Raw genomic sequence first — 18,957 nt, forward strand, 5'->3', positions numbered from 1 at the left:
TGTGCAGAAAGAGTTTGAGATGCTCAGCTGAGCCAGTTGCTTTCACACTCATTTCCATTTCTCAGGCGCTGCAGTGACGCTGCCTTGGTGTCTCCCCACAGGACAGTTCAATCCCCTCAGCATGGTCTGCCCAAGGGTGTAGAGAACCTTCCCCAGCTCACATCTCTCCAAGTGTGTTGCCGAGGGCAAGACAAGCTTTCAAACACCCCAAAGCAGAAGGAACATTTGTTACCCAAGCCCTGGCCAAGTTCTCCTAAGGAGAAAAGAAAGACCCAAGTGTTGCAACATCCCTTAAAGCTCTCTGAGCAATGATGACAGAAATCTCCTGGAGTCTGGCCATGCTGCACTCCCAAATGTCAGGTTCCCTGTCCCTTCTGACAGCTCTCTTCCACACAGGTGCCTGGGCAGTATGGAAAATCCTGCCAGGTTTTCCCAACCCCTTTCCCAGGCAAGGCAATGGGCCTCTAGATGGCAGTGTTTCTGTTCAGGAGCCCAGCAGCCGCTTCCAGGCCAGCTCCATGGATCCCTTTCGTGCCAGGCTTTGGAGAAGCTCCGAGATTAACGCTGGGCTGAAGTGGACAGCTTAGCACCCCGCTGCCTCTTATCACTTCCTCAGTGAAAGTGGCTTGAATTTTGTGACCTTAGGGGACCAGGGTTTTAGCAGGCTGGACAGTAGTTTCTGGCTGTCCTTCCCCAACATGTGATGAAACTGGCTCAGGAGTGATTGCTCGGACAATTGCCTGTTGGTCAGGGAGCTAGCAGGGATTTTAGTGGTGGGTGTTCTTTGCTGTGACAAAGCTCAGCTAGTTTTCTGTGTGTGCTTGAGGCTGCAGACAGGGGATCTGCTCTTCCCAATGTGTGTGGAGGCTGCCTGTGGGGGACTAGGGCCTTGTCTTTGGCTGGAGGAGAGCTGGGAGCTTAGGGAAAGAAAATGTAGCTGGAGAGGGGACTGTAATTGCTCCTGCACATTTGGAGCTGTCGCTTGCTGTCACCTCCTCCCTGCACTTGGCTTTGGTCACTGCCTGAGTGATGGGGATCCTGGGCTCAGTACCCTCCTCCTTTCCCTGGTTTCTGCTGTGATGCTGAATGGAGACCACACCTCAGAGGCTGTGCCTGTGTTTATCTTCTCTCCTGGATGCCAAGGTGACAGGTGATTTCTTTGTCCATATAAATGTCAAGGGAGAAAGATGGAGGGAGCCTGGAGCTGCTGTCCCTCACTGGCTGCACTTGATAGCTTTGCTTCAAGCTTGGGGCTGATCTCACTTGGCTTCTGACCACGTTTGATCATGGACTCAACCCATTTAGGGTCAAGAAGAGGAGAGGAAGGCTCAGAAAACCAAGGATGTGTTCCTTCCCTGGGGCACTGTGAAATGCAGCACATGTAGACTGGGGTCCAGTAACTCTTCCCTATTACAGCCCTGCTGGAAGCTGGCAGCAAAACTCAGCCCCTTGCCAAGGCCCCCAGAGAGCTGAGCAGGGAGGAAGGCAAAGGTCTGGGCCATTTGTGCTCATGGTGCTCCTTGGGGTTTTATGAATCTAAGTGTACCCTCATCGTGGGACAACTGGGTTTACTCTGTGAACCAGAAATAGAGGCTAGACCCAGATCTTGCTTGAACTTGGCTGGTGTGGTGACAACAGCTGACCTGGGATCTAGGGCAGTCTCCTCCTCAGCTAATTTCTACCCTTCTGTAAGAGAAGTGTTGAGATGGGTGGGACAGTGTTTCCTGCCTGTATGGCAAGGATGGGAGGAGCAAGTCCTGCTCCTGAAGCTCTCCTCTTGTACTCCATCCCCTCCTTCTCCCCTCTGCCTGCCTGGCCTGGCTGCTCTTGCTCCCCTTCAGCACTGTGGAGGAGCCTGGAGCTGCTCCTGAGCAGCAGAATGATGCTGGTGCTGCAAAGTGTGGAAGGGATACTGGGTTTCAGGGGCTGCAGGAGATGCCAATCGTTTCCCAGCTCTGCTACGGCAGAGGAGAAATCATTCCTATCTCCCTGTACATCATTTCCCTCTGCATAAAACAGACAGTGATTCTTTTCTTGCCTCCTTGCGTTGATGCCAAAGGAGAGAGACTGGTTCCTCCTTGTTTTTCCCCAGCACAGATGATAGTCTCTTTGGGGTTGGTGTGGTCATCCCTGGGCTGTCCAATCCCCCAGGAGACCTTGGACCCTGGCTTTGCAGGCGTGTTGCAGCACAGATGAGCTGCCTGGCTGTCCCTCAGCCTCTCAAGGCCGTGAGACAGCTCGTTCCCAGCCTATGCAGGAGCTTTCTCTGCCAGTCCTGCACCTGCAGCCTGGGAAAATGGCTCCAGTCATGCTGCAGCGGGCATGGACAATTGATTATAAGTGGTCATAGATTACCTGGAGCAATGCTATTAAATTTAATACACTTCTCCACCAGCTCTTGGGGCTCAGCCTTGGGTTGTGTAACTGACATCTTGTTGCAAAGCATTTTGGGGACATTGCAAGGGGCGGGAGGCAAAGAGATTCGACTGCAAAAAGAGGGAGAAGAAGATGAGTTTCTGTTGAGATTTATTTCCTGCCCTATAATTGCCCAGAAAAGCTGTGTAAACCTTCTCTGTTTGTGGAACAAATACCGCAAGAGTTACTACTCTGACCTTTTTTTTTCTTTTCCACTGGACAATTGTCTGTGCCCTTGCTATTCTGAAGCCTTGATATGCTGCTGGCAGATTTATGCCATGTTGAAAACCAGTTCTTATTGCCTCAGAGTTGATTGGAAGAAAGGAAACTTGCTTGCTGAAAAAATAAACCCGCTACCATGTGCCCTGAATTCCAAGCTGGGGTTGAAGTTTAGAAGTCCTTTTTTCCTTGTCAGCTCCTTGTCTCCTGTCACTGTGTCATCTTTGAAAGGTGAGGGACCATCTCCAAAGAGGATCACCACTGGATTTAGGCAAGAGTGAGATACCTAATGAGCAACCCATACTGTGATGCAGCGAGGCCACTGCTTCCTCTCAAGGGAAGGGTTGTTCAGCGTGCAAGTCCTGCCCTGGCTTAACAAAAGCTTGTGGCAAATCCCCTTGTGGACACTCTCACATTGATTTGGCAGCTGCTAAATTTGGGAATAAATCCACCTTCCATGGCAGCAATAGTAAATCAGATGAGCCACATCCACAGAGGTTTTGGAGTTCACTGCAAAAATGCACTGCACTCATTTTGTGTGTGGCTCAGAGCTTGCCTGTGCTGAAGAGGACTTGGTGCTAAAGCTCTCTGGAACAAACCTTGGAATTTTCATTCTGTCATGGGTGAGATCTCAGTTAGTACCTTTTGGAGTTTTCATCACTCTGTAAGCCTCTGATATTGGTGCTTAGAGCCCCTTTTCCCTCTGTACCAACACAGAACTGACAAGCCAATAGGGTTGTATAGTAGCCAGACAGCCTAGAGAGGCTGTGCAACAAAGGCAACTTGGAGTCTTCGATCTTCCCCTTGAATGCTACACAAGAGCAGATGCCACTTACCAACCTCATAAGTGTTGGGTGGGTTTGAGGTCTATTGCTACTGGCCCTGTCCAAGCAGGGCTGGTTCTGTCTGTAAGTTTTATCCTGGGTAATGTAGGATCTGGTGGTAGCTGGTAAATGTCAGCCCTCATTAGGAAGTATATTTTCTTGGGGGTATGTTTCTCCTTGTGTTGGAGGCTACTGGTGTTTCACTGAGTGTCTGAGTGGAGAATCAGGCCTGTATGTGTGTGACCCCGTGCAGTTCCTCCTGCAGGTGACAGGAGAGCAGAGGGTGTGGGGGTTTAATCCGTGTGTCTGTGTGGGCAGCTCTGCTGAGGCTGTTTGTCAGCTGGAATCCCAGCACAGGGCTCTGCGGCATCAGCCGTGGCTTTCTTTTTTGCCTTCTGTCACATTTGGAAGGAGGGAAGATGTAGCTGAATCTTGCAATAGTAGGTCAAAACATACTGCAGCACTACAGATCAGAGCAAAAGCTTTCTTGTACAAACACATGGTTTTATTCATCCTGTTATTTTCTTTATCAAATGCTTACTTGCCTTTACGGAGCAGCTTTCAGCCCCAGGGAAAGAAAGTGTCTCTGGGAGGGAAGCTGGTCTAGTGACTGGAGTGGGTGACAGTTATGGAAAATGGGCAATCTGGACTTTTATTCCTGATTCTGCTCTGGCTTCTGTCTTCCAGATCTCTGTGAAGAGCTGAAGAAATGAAGTGCAGGGGCTGTCACTGCATGTGTACATGGCACACAGCATGGTGGCACCCCCAGAGCACCCTGGGTGCAGCAAGAAATGCCAGTCATGCTTGCAGCTGTTTCTGGCTGGGGAGCAGTCTGGTTAGGGTGCTGGAACAAGCTCTTTTATCCAGGCAAAGCTTTGCCTGGGATTCTTCAACGTCCAGACATGCAGACAGCTTATTTTTAAGGTCTCATTTGAAAGATGTCAGCTCCCCCTCCCTACTCTTCCCCAGGCAGCGAGAGCAGAAAACTAAATTTATCTGCATTGGGACAGAGAGAGCTGGAGTAAACCAGCCAGGCGCTGCTCCAGATCTGCTGGGTGGAACAACTGGCACAGAGCTGTCTGTCTGAGCCAGAGGTGCTGGGGTGCAGCTGATGCTGGGCTGACTGTGACACCTGCACAGCGTTTTCCATTCCTGTCCCCAGGGTTCAGAATTTGCTGGAAAGTTTGCCTTGTTGAGGTGATGTTTTATCAGTCTCTGGGTTAATATGTTTCTTCTATAGATGAGGCAAAGTAGTCCCTCTGCTTGTTGGGAGACAGATGAGGAGCTGCACTCCTTGCCTTGCTTCCCAAGACGTTGTGAGAGCCCCAGGCTGGAAACAGTGCTGGAGAAGAGGTGAAGCCCTCGTTGCCCAGGAACTTTTGAATGTCCTGTAAGTAGTGCATAGGGATGGGAACTGTGAAGGACTCATATATTTTCAAATTGAGGGTAGCTGCCCACAGGGCCCCTTTTGGGGCCATTCTTGATTGGTTGAAGGGAACACAGGGCAGATGTTTGAATGGGTGTGTGCCTGAGGTAAAGAAGACACTCTTTACTGTGTTCCTTCCTGAGGCTGTCTGGGGCATGGGCAGCTGGGGAATCGGTGGGATCTGTTTTTTCTTTTCCCCTTCCTAAAACTGGAGCATCCTTCTCTGTCAGGCTGCTGCTAATGAGTTAGTTAAGCAGCATCTCCTTACTGGAAACTCTTTTCAGTCCAATTAAGATCTTGCAATATGTCAGTTGTGACAATAAAAGTGAATTAAGGCTCATTTCTCCTTTTTTACGATGTTTATTAGAAGATGGGAATGCTCATTTAGAGGAGTTAATCGTAGTTATTTATTTGTCAGTGGTACCAAGAAGCCCCTGCTCAGGCTAGAGACCCAGTGCCAGATGCTGTGTGTGCTCGTGGAAGGAGTGGGAGCCAGCCTTGGAGAAGCATGCAGGAAGAGCCCAGGTGAGGCAGGGAGACTCCTGTGACCATTTAGCCCCAGCTGCAGGACTTGCTGCTGCTTGGAGAAGCTCTGAGAGCCTCTGAGGTCAAAGAAGGCAAGAGGAGAATGTGTAATTCATCTTCCTCTCAAGCTGCTTTGATTCAGTGGCTTGGCCAAGACTTAAAGCAAACTCTTCCAGGAGCTGGGCTGCTAGTGAAGATGCTTTCCAGCACACCTAACAGGGAAAAGGAGTTATCTTATTGCTGTGAGGAACCCAGGCAGGTGGATGTAATGGAAAAGGCCTGTAGGAAGGTTGAGTGCTTCACCTTGTTTTCAAGGGGAACTTGGTTTGTGCTTCTCAAACTCTTAACCAATAAAATTAAAAGATCCAGTAATTAGGAGCAGAAATCCAAGGACATGGAGGCACAGAGATTGCGAAGTTGGCCAGGAAAGAAAAACCCAAACTAATGATCCTCCCCTGCTGCCTGTCCTGCAGAGAACCAAGAATAGTCAACCCTCAGAGCCTTTCTCTGTGAGGGTGACCCTGTGCTGGAGGAAGGGGGTAAGGGTCTGGCCCCCCTTGCCCTGAGGTTGCCATGTGGGGAGGGGCAGAATTTACTGAAGGCAAAGGCATTGAGCACAATGAGACAAAGTGTCCTGTGGGCTACTGCAGTCCCATGCTGGCAGCAATAGTCACTGAGCTGTGGGCTGCTGAGCCCTAGCCTGTGTTTTGGGCTTCCAGATTCTGTCCTTCAGTGTGTGCTCCTGTCTGGTTTGTGGGCTCCTTCCTCAGGACTTTTTGCTTTGCTTTGTGCTGTTATGCTTGTGAGTGTCATCCACACCCTGGGTCCAGCCTTGATGCCAGCCTCACAGAAACATGGCTTGGGGCTCGGAAGGCTGTTGTGAGGAGGACAGAAACTGAGGGCTTTGAAGATCATACTGGACATGAGAATGGAGAAAGCTGAGATAAATGAGGCTGCAGGATGTGCTGACTTGCTCCCAACCTCCTCGTCAGGATTGCCAGGCTGGGGTGAGCCAGCAGCAGCTTGTGAGGAACTGAGACTTCCAGGCTGGGCTCCTGCTTGTGGCCACATGAGTACAATGCACCGGGGCTCTTCCCTGTCCATGAACCCATCCTGACGTGTTGTAGCAGGCTCAATCTCTGTCTTTCTTGCCGTAAAAAAATCGTTCTTGTTCTTTCAGTACTGCAGCTGTTGATGTTTTGTAGTTACAAAAACATTTAAATGATTAAAAAAATCCAAACCCAGCCTTGGTTTATCAAGGGAACTTCTAATGAGGAGAAGGGGAGGGGGAACAGACAGAGGAAGGGCAGCAGAGACTAACAGCCTGGCAGAGCACTTGTCATCTTGACAACACAGTAAGTTTCAAACTGGGCTAGCTCCCGACGTTTGCCTGGAGGTATATTTAACTAGTGCGGGAGAGGCTGGAGCAGAAGTGTGCACCTTTGAGCCCAAGGAGGCCTCCACGGGGGTTAGCCGGGTTTGGGGAGGGGGGAGATGGACTCCAAATGGAAAATGTGCTTCTTCCCTGCCTGTCTGTGTGTAGCCAGACTGCAAGGCTGTGCTCGCAGCTTGGTGAGAGAGGATGCTAATGAAGCGTGAACCGGCTGCGCTCAGTGGCGGCTCCGTGCTGCCACCAGCCCACCTCTGCCTTTCATTCCTTCTCTATCTGCATGTTGTGTTTGACGAATGGAAATGCAGGCTTCTCTTTGAAGCAGGAAGGATGACAAGCAAACAGATAGGATGGGAGCTCAAAGTCTGCTTTCTCAGGGCTAGGCTAGATTGTCAGAGGTTACACAAAGCTTCTAGGAGAGACTTGCAGCCTTTGGGACTGATGGGAGACTCTGGGTTTTGCAGGTTCAGTGAGGTGCAAAGAAGGGTCTTTCACTGGCTCTGTACTTTGTCCAGAAATCTTTTACTGTAGTTTTTGTCTTTTTTTTTTTTTTTTCAGGCCCTGACTTTGTGCTCCAGGGCTGCTGCTCCTCTGTGTGAAGTTCCAAACTCCCAACCCTTCTTACTCCAGAACTTCCAAAGTGCACCTCCCACCTGCCTCAAACGCCTTTCAGCTCTCCCTGCTGCAGCAGGACCTGTTCCATCTCTCCTGTCCAGGTATTCCTGCCCTCTTTCCCGTTGCCCCTGGCTCTTACCTCCCCTTCTCCCCCCGAGTTTTCCCTGTTTTGGTCAGGTCTTTGCTCACTTTCTGTCCCCAGAACCTGTGCTATGGTATTTCAGAAACAGAAATGGGAACTGTGTCTCCAGAAATCCCAAGATGGTGTCTACACACCATAGGCTTGTGTTGAATCTGCATTACCTGCATGTGGGAGTGAAAAGCATCATCTGTCCTCAAACATGCCTGCAACCAAAATCATTGAATTGCTAAGGTTGGAAAAGACCTCTAAGATCATTGAGTCTAACTGGTAACCCAGCACTGCTGTGCTCACCTCTAAGCCATGTCTCCAAAATAGTCAGAAACAGCCACAGGAGAGCAGGATGCTTTATGTCTGGTCCTGTGTTGTGAGAAGGCTCTGTGGCAGAGCTTAAGGCTCTTATGCTGACATTGGATGCTGCTGGAAAGGGATGTGACTGGTATTTTCATAGTGAATGACTTCTTGGCGTTTCTGAGAAGCAAACTCCCAACTAGGAGGCAGAACAAGCTGGGCATGTGAGATGGGGGTTGTGCCATGAGCCAGAGCATCTGCTGTATTTGGAGGGTCTGAACTGTCCTGTTGCTTTCATCACATCCCCAGGCATCTCATAGCACCTCCCTGCGTGCAGAGAAACATCTGGGAGGGTGCAAATGCCAATCTGTGTTTGTACAGGCCCTCTGTAACAAAGCCAGCCACATCCCAGCATCAGTTGTACCAGGAAGGGATGGAAACACACTGTTAGACACTGGAGTGGGGGCCCTGCTTGGAGCCTTGCCTGGTCATGGTTGTCTGTGGCAGTATGGAGAATGGGCTAAAATCAGGGATGTTAGTCCATGCTCTCTCTTGCAGCTGTATGGTTTTATCTTCCTTTCTAGATTGGCTTTAAGATATGGGAAAGTGTTGAGATTCTTCCCACAGGAGAGATCTGCTGAGGTCCTTAGCTGGTACAAATCAATCAAGCTCTAACTCACAAAGCACCCTATTGGGACACAACTTCGATAGGATCCTTCCCTCTGAAGTTTGATGTGATTTCCTTTTCTTCCAGCCACACGTTTTCCTCTTTTCATTGCTAAAACAAAAGCTGTGACAGAGCCTGGCGTAACCCCAGAGCTGGTCCCCACCTCCCTTGTCCCAGCCTTTGTGCCCTCCATCAGAAAACTCTGAGTCAACACCTCTTGGCTCCACCAGCTTTGTAATGTTTTTTTTTTTTTTTTTCTCCTCCTCATTCCCCCATCCCAGCTGGGGTGAAGAAGCAAGAAAGCAAATAGGAATAAATACCTCCAGCCATAAAAGTGAAATAAATCAATACTTCTTCTCTGAAGCCAGAGATGCTTAATAGGCAAGGATCACTGCCAGATTGTAAAAAATGTGTTTAGTGTGCGGCTGGGGCAAGTTTAACCCTTGGACATAAACAGCTGAGCAGCTTCTCTCACCTCCGAATTAAATAACTTTAACTGCAGAGGGCTGTGATTAATGGAGGCTCCTCTGCTTGGGATGCTGCAGGTATTTGGTGCCTATGGATTGTCTGGGAGATTGGGATGGAGAAGTTGTTGCCAGGTCCCTTCTACAGGCCCAGTGATGCTTTTTTCCATGAAAGTATGGCTGTGTTCATGGGTAAGGAAGCTCCTGGGCACTGAGCTGAGTTGGTGAGACTTCAGCTGGCTTTCCCAGGATTTAAGGACCTTTCTAGCTCTCTGTGGTGGAAAGCACAGGGGCAAAGCTTGGGTGAGACAGTGATAGGACCTGAGATAGTGACAGGATGGCATGAATCTGTGTCAGGGGAGGTTTAGGCTGGATATTAGGAAAATGTTCCTCATCCAGAGGGTGGTTGGGCACTGGAACAGGCTTCCCAGGGAAGTGGTCACAGCCCCATGACTGCCAGAATTCAAGGAACATTTGGATATGCTCCCTGAAGTCTGGCAGCCATGATGGGGTTGTTGGGGATATCCTGTGCAGTACCAGGAGCTGAACTGGATGATCCTGGTGGGTCCCTTCCTAACTCAGAATATTCTATGATTCACTAGGAGGACAAGACATGGCCAAAACTGGAGTAAGAGCAGTTGTTGAAAACCCCAGTGAGATGCTGCTGGCAGAAATGCTAGCCTTGCTGTCAGCTAGACTGGTGAGACCACATCAGGAATAATGGGGATACTGTGGCCAGTCTTTCTGAAGACCAGTGAGGTCAAATGGGAGCAGGTATAAAGGAGCCTGCAGAGAAATTCAGAATCACACAAGTCCTGTCACACCCTGAGTCTTGCTTCACAAAATCAAGGCTAAGAGGTGATGCCCTCTGGGAGAAGAACTGTTTAGAGTAAACAGATGTTGGCACAAGGACAGCTAGTTATGGGCTGTCCATGAGCTTGGGAGACTGGCAAAAAGCAGAAAGACAGTGATCCCTTCCAGCAGTCGTGGAGCAGGGAAGCACTGGGACTGGTTTAAAGTGAAGCTAAGCAAGAGTGATTATTTGACATAACTCCAGCACTGCTCAGAGGCTGGATGTGGGATTTCTTACAGTTCTTATTTATGATGGTGTGTGTGCCTTTTGTTGGGGCTAGGAGCTCAAAGATAGCCAAGGTATTTCAGGAGAGGATTAGGGTCAGTTTTCCACAAAGCCTTCGTGCACCTGGATAAGCTCTTTGTTCCCCTGGCACACAGTCTCACAGTTAAGTGCTGCCTGACACACATGTTTTCCTGACCTGCTGAGGAGAGCCACATGATGGAAGTTAACTTGGTGTTGAGGAGCTGGCAGCATCTGACACAACTCTCAAAGTGAGCTGGTTTCTGTGCAAAAGGAAGACAGGTTCTACTGAGGTGATCCTAGAAATACCCTTGTATTGTTTTGATGTTTATTTTCTTGGGTAGAGGAAATTGCATCTCTTGTTAACATAAGCTTGACACAGGTGTGGGAGTAATTAAAGTAGCAGTGGAATAGGCTATTCCAAATATGCCCTGATTTTACTCTTCTCCCATGGAGAGTATTGCTGTTAGCTGAGGCAGAACAAACAGGTTGAGGTCATGGTTGGCATAAAATGGGCAGGATTTGTCTCATCACTTGTGCCAGACTTTCCTTATGGGAATCAGCAGAGAAACCTGGGTCGTACACAAAAAAAAAACCAGGGCTTTGCTGACTTTTGATGCATTGCCTCTTCCTTGTTCTGCAGTCTGTCAGGCAGCTCCTACTCCTCCCTGCCAGATTCCAGGTGTTCCAGTTTGGACCTGAAAGTCCTTGCAGTTAGACCAGATGCTGTCACAGGTAGCTCTCCACACCTAAATCCACTTAATTAAGGCCAGAAAAGATTTCCAAGATCATTAAGTCCAGCCATTAACCCAGCAGTGATGCTTTTTTCAGTCTCTTGATCCCTTCAAATACGAAGAAAGGTGGACAGCATTGCCTGTAAGGGACTGTAGGGGTCTACTGCCTCCAGGACTCCAGTGTTATGGATGAGGTGCTGTCCTGTGGGCATCAAACATCTCTGTGGCTTTGTGTGTTTCATTCTTTGCTCACTTGTCCAAATGTGGGAGAAAAATTCTTGGTGGTGCCTGCAGAGTTGTCTGTGAAAGTCCAGCCATGGAAGAGCTGGTGAATTGTTTTTCTGCCCAAGGCAAAGGAAGTGCTCCTGGTGGGATAATCAATCTCCACAAGAGCTCTCCCAGCTGAAGGCGAACGCCCTGACTTTATGGAGTGTGGAGCAGCTCCCCTGTAATGGCCATGAGTCCTCCTCCCAGGCAGGAGCTCACCTGTGGGATGGGGAGTATGTGTCTGTGTGTGTGTGTGTGTGTTTTAAGGTTGTAAAATGCTCCATGGAAGAAGGCTCTGGCTGCTACACGTGCTGACAGCAGAGCTCCCGGCACTTCAGCTTCTTGGCGTAAAATCACAGCGGCGGAGAAATCCTGGGGAAATAAAACCAACCCAATCGAATTAGTCCAGAACTGTGTGCAGGAGGTGGGAAATGTTTTCACAGTGTTTCATCCTCTCTTGCGGGTACTGAATCATTGAGGGTAATTTCTCAGCTCGGTGCGGTTCAAACCAGCCAGGGCTCCTTGTTGGTTAATCCTGATGAGGGACAGAGGCCCCTCTGTTGGTCTGACAGTAGCACACTGCTCTTGTGTTCCCCAAAATGGTAAGGAAAGGCACTGACACTGGTTATTTTTGGGTGCCCTTTTCCTTCCTCCTTGGACTTTCTGATGCTGTGCCTTGGGTTGGAGGGAAGGATGCTCCCTAATGTCAGCCTACATTGGGCTGGGTATGGTCTGCCTTGCTGGCTGCACCGGGGTGGGAGCCATCACCCAGTCTAGGATTCCTCTGGAGGCTGGGAAGTAGCTGCCAGGCCGGGTCTGGGATGGGGGAAGGGAAAGACATAGTTTCTTTCAGTATCTGAGGGTGGATTAAGTGGAGCGTTCCTTGTTAGCTAATTGAAACAGTCAAAATGTCAAATGAGGCATTTCAATAATAGTGATGTTAGGAGCTTTACGTTTTTATTTCCTTCCCTCTCTCCTTTGTATCATGCCTTCAAGACATGGGGACCTAAGTCTGCTTTTACAGAAACCCTCGTAAGAGGGGCTTCAGGGGGATGGGGCAAGGACTGAAGCTGTTTTAATCCCCTCCAATTCCAACATTATTGTGTTTCAGCAAATATTTTGAAAAAGGATTTTCAGGCTGAACTTCAAACAGGCAAATTCCTCACTCCAATGACTCGGGGAGCTTTGCAAATTTAGAAAAGAAAATGAAGATTGTTTTAGCTGACATTTAAACCTCTTCTCTTTTCCCAGCCTGTCAGGAAGCTTCATACACTTTGGGTCAGATGCTCTTTCCCTGAAGAAGAAAAGGATATTTATAGCTGGGTAGGACCTTAAAGGGGAAATCTCTAGGCTGCAGTACCTGTCAGATGAAGTTACATATAGCCCCAATAGGAACAGTCAACCTGGAACCCACTAGATGGAAGCAAAAAGGTGATGGTCCAGCCTTGAGCCACCCAGGAGAGTCTAGCTTGGATAACTTGGCCAAATTCCAGGAAGATGAAGGTAGGCTTGGCTGGAGTGTGGTATTTTCTGGGTATTCCTAATAGCTCACTGTGTTTTGCTGCCCTTCTGAATCTTGGAGAGTGTTGACACACAGAGACATTGAAATGTGGTTTGGATTATTCCTGCTCTTTGGGGAGGTAGAAAAGGAATTGGTGAGAGAGGCGAACCCAAAGAAAGCCAGTTTGTCACACAGAAAGGCTTGCTTGCCCTGGTTGGTTAGGAGCTCCTGAGGGGCTGATGCACCACCTGGCTGCAGGTCTTGGTTCCTCCCTGCTCCTTCAGCCAGGGCTGAATCCAGGCTGGCAGTGCCAGGCAGTGAGCAGCTGTCTGGGCTGTGCGTGGAGCAATTTACACCCAGGGATTAGAGTGATTGGGGTTTCTTAAGGTAAAGACAGCTTGCAAAGAAAAGCAGCATGTCTGGGGACCGCAGAGCTCTGCCACAACCTGCTCTTACCCACAGCTTGTTCTACACAAGGAGTTTCTGTTGACACATCACCTCTTCTCCAGAACTGGTCTGAAAGGAGGGGAGGTCACCCTTTGGGGCTGGGGAGTGGGGTTGGGGTTGTCTTCTGCAGCTGGTGGGGTTGCACAGGAGGTTTTGGCATTAGCTTTTTTGCAACCTGAGCCACGGGGCTTGCTCTGAGGCCCCAGGTAAGACACCAAAGACATTTTGGTGTAGCCCAAGGTAGCTGGAATCTAGATGAAGGTTGGTGTAAGGGTAATGTAGCTCTGGGGCTGTTATTTCTGTGTGGTATTGGCTTATTGGACTATGCATGGAAATAACTGGTAAGCTTTAACTAGACCTGGGAGCATCTCCCACAGTGTAGGTCCAAGTGTTCTCCTTTTGGCCAGCATGGGCTGGGTGTTCTGTACACTCTTGTATTTTCCCATATCTCCCTAGATTTTAAGGGAAAGAAATCCAGGTGCAGTGCCTGGAGAGGGAACAGTGATATGTTCTGGCCAAGAATCCTGATTTAGCCATAAGGGTGTGGTGGCCCATTCTCCATGGAATGGGCATGTAGGTACCACCCAGAGCTGTGTGGGGTGCTGCAGGCAGGCTTTCCTTGTAGGAAAATCACCTGGGCTGAAGGAATAACTAAACCTTTCTTAGAGACCTTGTCTCATGGACATAAGACTCAGAGGGATCTTCTCTGGAACTCACAGATGACTCTCAGCTGGTGTTGCTCCTCTGGGCTCTGCAGGAATGGGAGAGCCCAGGGCGCTGTGCAGGATGTTCTGGGGGGTATCAGGTTTGCTCTGGCCACACTCCTGGTTCTGCTTTCATGATCCTTCAGATATCGCCCCAGCAGTGCCGTCCTGGAGCCGAACTGCCCAGGCTTTGACAAATCCCATAAAGAAAAGGAAAAAATCTCTTACACACTGAGCTCTCCACTGGGGTTTTCCCACCTTCTGCCCACCCTGGTGGATATTAACAAGCCAGTAGATCTAGACCTGCTGTGCCTTCATAGAAAGATTTATTTTTAGGGCCTTGATATTTAAAATGATCTGTTATAATTTCATGCTTAAATAACACTAAATAATGTTCCCTGTTTGCACAGTGTAATTGGAAGAGGCAAATAAACCAAACAAACCAGCTATGTCTGAGCTTCCTTAGTATTTTCAGACTGAAACAAATAGCAAAAAAACAAGGGCTTAGCCAATTTAACACTTTGGGGGTATTTTCTAGTTGGCATTTCACTTTTTCATTTTCACAGGCCAAGAAACATGAGAGTTCTAAAGAGCCAGTGGCTTCTTGCCAAAGAAAACTCAGTTGATCTTAGATTGCAAAAAAAGAAAAAAAATCAGAAGTTAACTTATTGTTTGTTTTTTAGGAACTGGCAAGGCTAATGACTCTGCAAGTGCCATGGGATTTTATGCAAGTGCAGAAAAGACTTAGAAAATATTCAGCAAGTTCATTTAGGCTCCTTTGATGCTTCTCAAATCCTGAGGCTTCTTTATTGCTTCTTTATGTCAATTTGGCACTGCTTGATTTCGCTGCCACCCTCAATGTTATTGCAATGGCATTGCTGTGCTCCATGTGGAGCAGGTCCTGCCCTGATCACATCCCATGTAACCTGCCTGGGCTTTTAGGGGATTGAATTAAAACTCAGGCCTTTGGTTGACCCTTTTTGGGGATAGGGAGTTCAGGCCAAGCTGCCATTCCCTGTGTGCAAAGCCTTTGGCGTCATTATTTAGGCAAAGAGGTTTTGTGATTAGTCATGAATAGGTTGTGTTCCCTTCTGGAAAACTGCCATTGGAGAGGGAATATAGCCCGGGCTGATTAAGCTGCTGCACATCAACTCATTGGTGTGTCTTTATCCGGCAGGATCCCTCTCTGCCAGGGTTCAAGAAGTGTTAGGACGACATTCTCAGGCTCATGTTGGGATTCTGTGCAGGGCCAGGAGCTGGACACAATGTTCCTTGTGGGTTGCTATGATTTTATGACTCCCCTGTTAGAAGGGTGTGAGTAAGTTTTCCCTCTGTGTCCCTGTGCTGAAATGCCCCATGGAGCAATGCTCCTGCAGGCTCAGGTTATGGCAGTGATAATACTGACACTCCTTAGCAGCCCTGCATCCTCCTCTTGGTTCTTCCTTTTCCTTCCAGTGCACTGTCCTTCCTCTGCCCTGCCTATCCTGGGGTGAGCAGGCTTCCCCCAGTGCCTCCCCTCCTTCTTGGCTGGAGAAATCCTTCTCCCTCTTCCCCTCTACTGTGCTCCACACAAGCCTCGGCTCTGTTTGTGCCCACATTAGCATTTCTGCTGACTGCAAGGATCGGTTTAATTTCATGGGTGTCATTTCCTTCAAGAAATCTCTCTCTGAGCAGCAGCCCGACGAATGCCTGATAAAACATATTTTCCTACGGTAATGATTTTATGGACCCATAAGTCATGAATTTATTATGATCTCAGCCCCTGCTGCTGATTGCTGTAAAATGCAAAGTAATTAACAGCGAGCGGTAGCAGCTATTCCCACCTGGTAGCATGTTCTTGGGTACGCTGATGGCTTTGATTAAAGTAATGGCTAAAGTGTACAGCCCGGCTGTAAAATATTAGCATGATTAATGCAGTATCCTAAATAAGAAACAAAACTAATGGGCATGGTTTAAGGAATTAAATATATATGTGTATATATACATATATATATATACACATTCCTCTCCCACCCTCTAGCTATTGTTCTGGCTCATTTATGCTTTCTTTTCTGTTAAATAATGTATGGGCTGGAGGACCGGGGGCCAGGCTACAGATGCATATTGCAGTTTTATAACATCTTAAGTGCTTGTGTTAATTTTTCACTCCTTCCTCCTCTTTCCCCTCAACTTGCCATCTCCCATTGCGTAGGGGGAGACAGATAATCGAGTTTCCTGAACTTGGCCTGAAGTCAGATGTGATTTGATTTGGATTGCAGACAGCCTGGGGAAGTGGCTCCGAGGCTACTTGGAGAGTTGGACGTGGTTTGTGCCCCCTCAGAAGAGAAACCCCAGTGCTGTGTTCACATTCCTGTGGCTGGGGTTGATCTCTGGGCTGTCTCAACACCAGGAGCCCCAGAAGTTTCTTGCACATGAAGAATAACCACATCTGTCCAAAAAGCTGCAGTGCTTCTGACGGGAAAATAATGTTTTTGATTTTCTTTTTCTGAACAACCTGAAAAAGGCAGTGACTGGATTTTAGTGGAAAATAAGACCCAAGTCAGATTTTTCCCTGACACCCTTCCCAAAACCATGAAGAATTTGGTCTCTGGCATTTTCCAATGGGAAATTTTCCAATCAGAAATTACTTCGGCTTGGGTGTGAGACAAGGAAATAAACTTTTTTTACCAGCACTTGGAAAATTTTATTTGGAAATGGAGAAAATATCTGATTGAAAAACAAACAATAAAAAGAACTAAAAAAGGCCTTTCTGACCTACACATTTTGATCAGCTCTTCTCTTCTTATTTCTAAAGATGTGTACACTAATGTCATCTAATTCCCTCTGATCAGCCTCTACCTTTTCAGGTCTATTGATCTGCTCTAGTTTATGAAGCTCCCAACTATTGGAAGGAAGAGTTTATAAATAACTACAGGGAAACGGGATTCTCTATCACAGGAGTTCCAGCTGTGCTGCTTTTGTTTATCACACAACACACATTTTTGGAACTTTTCTTAACCAGGAGGTTGCAAAAGGAAGCTCAGCATGCCAACGTCACCGAGAATCGTTGTGTTGTATTGTACTGTGCAAATGGTGTTTTCTCCCTCTTGGGATGGAAAGGTTTCTGGGTTTGTTTTTGTAGATAAGATATAAACTCAGTAGTGGTTCTGCTAGTAAATACAAGTAGCCTCAAGCTCTGGAATGTGTCTTGTTGGTCCCTCCAGTAATTTGACAAAGTAGCCTTCCAACAACCTCCTGAAAAGTACAATATGAACAATTTTGTTGATCTCTCAGTATCTGGAATAGTGGGAAGGGACACTTTGCCAGCGTTGGTGTGGGATTTGGATATCTCACCCTCATTCAGTGGTGGTCAGTCCCAGAAATCAGATGTACTACCAGGAGAGTGAGGGAAGTTCTCTCTCTAAAACTGCCACTTCTGGAATTGTGACTACTTTTTGTGGGGAAAGGTGTAGGAAACCTCAAAAAGGTATAGAGTCTGTGATTTAAAGTACAGAGGAGCTTCCACGCAAGGAGAGATTAATCAGATTGAGATGTGTAGTTTGAGTAGAGAGGCAGCTGGGAGAGGGGGATGATCAAGCCAAGCACACTCCAGAGAGGAGTAGGATGGTTTGCTCTGTCTTGTGATGTGGGTTACCCAGTGAACTCATTAAGCAAAAAGTTTAAAGAAAATGAAGGTAAGTCCATTCTCCTGACATGCATAATTACATATATATTCCATCACCACTTGCTGCTGTGGAGTCCAAAAGAGGAGAATGAATAGATGTGAAGCAGCACTACATCATCACGGAAGGCAGATCCCTGAGGATGCTGAATGTAATCAAAGGCTTTGCAGCAAGAAGAGAGTCATAGATGTCCTCATTTGCTTTCCCCCTCTTCCTCTTGAGAACACTGTGGTCATGTTCTTATGCCTGCTTTGGCCTCTTGTCTTGACACAGGGTCTCAGAGGCTGAGTGCTGGAGGGTGTGGTTTGACTGACAGCACTTCCCTTCCTCAGGAATGGATGTCCCCAGTCTTCTCCCACCATGTGAGACCTTGTGTGCTGGATGAGGAAGCACAGTGCAGGTGGTGAAGGAAGGGCAATGACGCTGGGCTACATCATGATTCCCACCAGGAGCATCCAGCCTGGGGGGCGTGGAGGACACCACAAGCCCGTGGGGCTGAGGCAGTGGCCTTGAGAGGTAAGAGCCAGGTGCGTGCATGTCATGGCAGCCCTGAGCTGTGATGGTGCCACAGCAATCCCAGCCTGGGAGGCTGGTGTGTGGTGCCTGGGCCAGGGGAGGCTGATCCTTTTCATCCCTCGTTTGGGCGCTGTTTGAGTCGGCTGCCGCAGTCAGGCTGCAGGGTCATATTTGGAAGGCTTTCTCAGCAGTGCACACATGTTAATGATGTTTGAGGAGTAGTTTCTGTGGGAGACCTGGGAGCCAGGCAGCTCTGCAAATCAGCCCATTAGTATTTTTAAAAGAAAACCTCCATCCTATAGGAACTGCTTCGGCCTCTGGAGACATGCCAGAACTGTATCCCAGACTGCACTGCATCCGCTTCTATTAGATCTTTCCCTCTCTCCTTTTATCCACCCCTTTTTCTTCCCTCCTGCCTAGAGCTTTCTCTTGCTTCTCTATCCAAAACACACTTGAGCTGTTCCTTTGGAAGTTTGTACAAGGATAGGTTAGCGTTTACTTTTCCCCCTGTCGTCTCCTTTCTCCTTTTAGAGCTAATCACCCTGGTGAAATTGAGCTGTAATTCAGTTGGCAGTGGTCAGATTGAGCTGAACATGTGTGCTCCAGCACATCCCCAGATTCTTGCATCAACAAAAATGAGCACAGACAGGCACAAAGCAAAGGAGAGATGGCGTGGCCTTGTTTAAAACACACTCGTGCAGCAGCGTCAGCTACCTGAACAAAAGCTGCCTGTCTGCTCTTTGGAGGTGGGTGAAAGAAGAGGTTATTTGGCTTGATGTGCTCAGCAAGAAGGGGAGGTGGTGTTCCCCCCTCCTCCTCCTCCTGCCATCTGCAGCCTGGTGGCAGGTAGAGGAGGTTGCTTTGGTGGGGAGGATTTGTAGCTGCCGTGAGTCAGTCAGTGTGTCAGGGTAAATCAAGCGTGACGTTTTTTAACATCTTCCCCACACAAAGAGGGGGGGTGGGGAGAACGGAGGAAGCAATTGTAATTTTATGTCTATATACTGCTCGACTAATCAAGGTGAGCAAGAGACTTGCCAGGCAGAGGTTTTCCTCTT

Source organism: Anomalospiza imberbis, chromosome 9 (genome assembly GCF_031753505.1).
Source record: "Anomalospiza imberbis isolate Cuckoo-Finch-1a 21T00152 chromosome 9, ASM3175350v1, whole genome shotgun sequence".
Taxonomy (NCBI): domain Eukaryota; kingdom Metazoa; phylum Chordata; class Aves; order Passeriformes; family Viduidae; genus Anomalospiza; species Anomalospiza imberbis.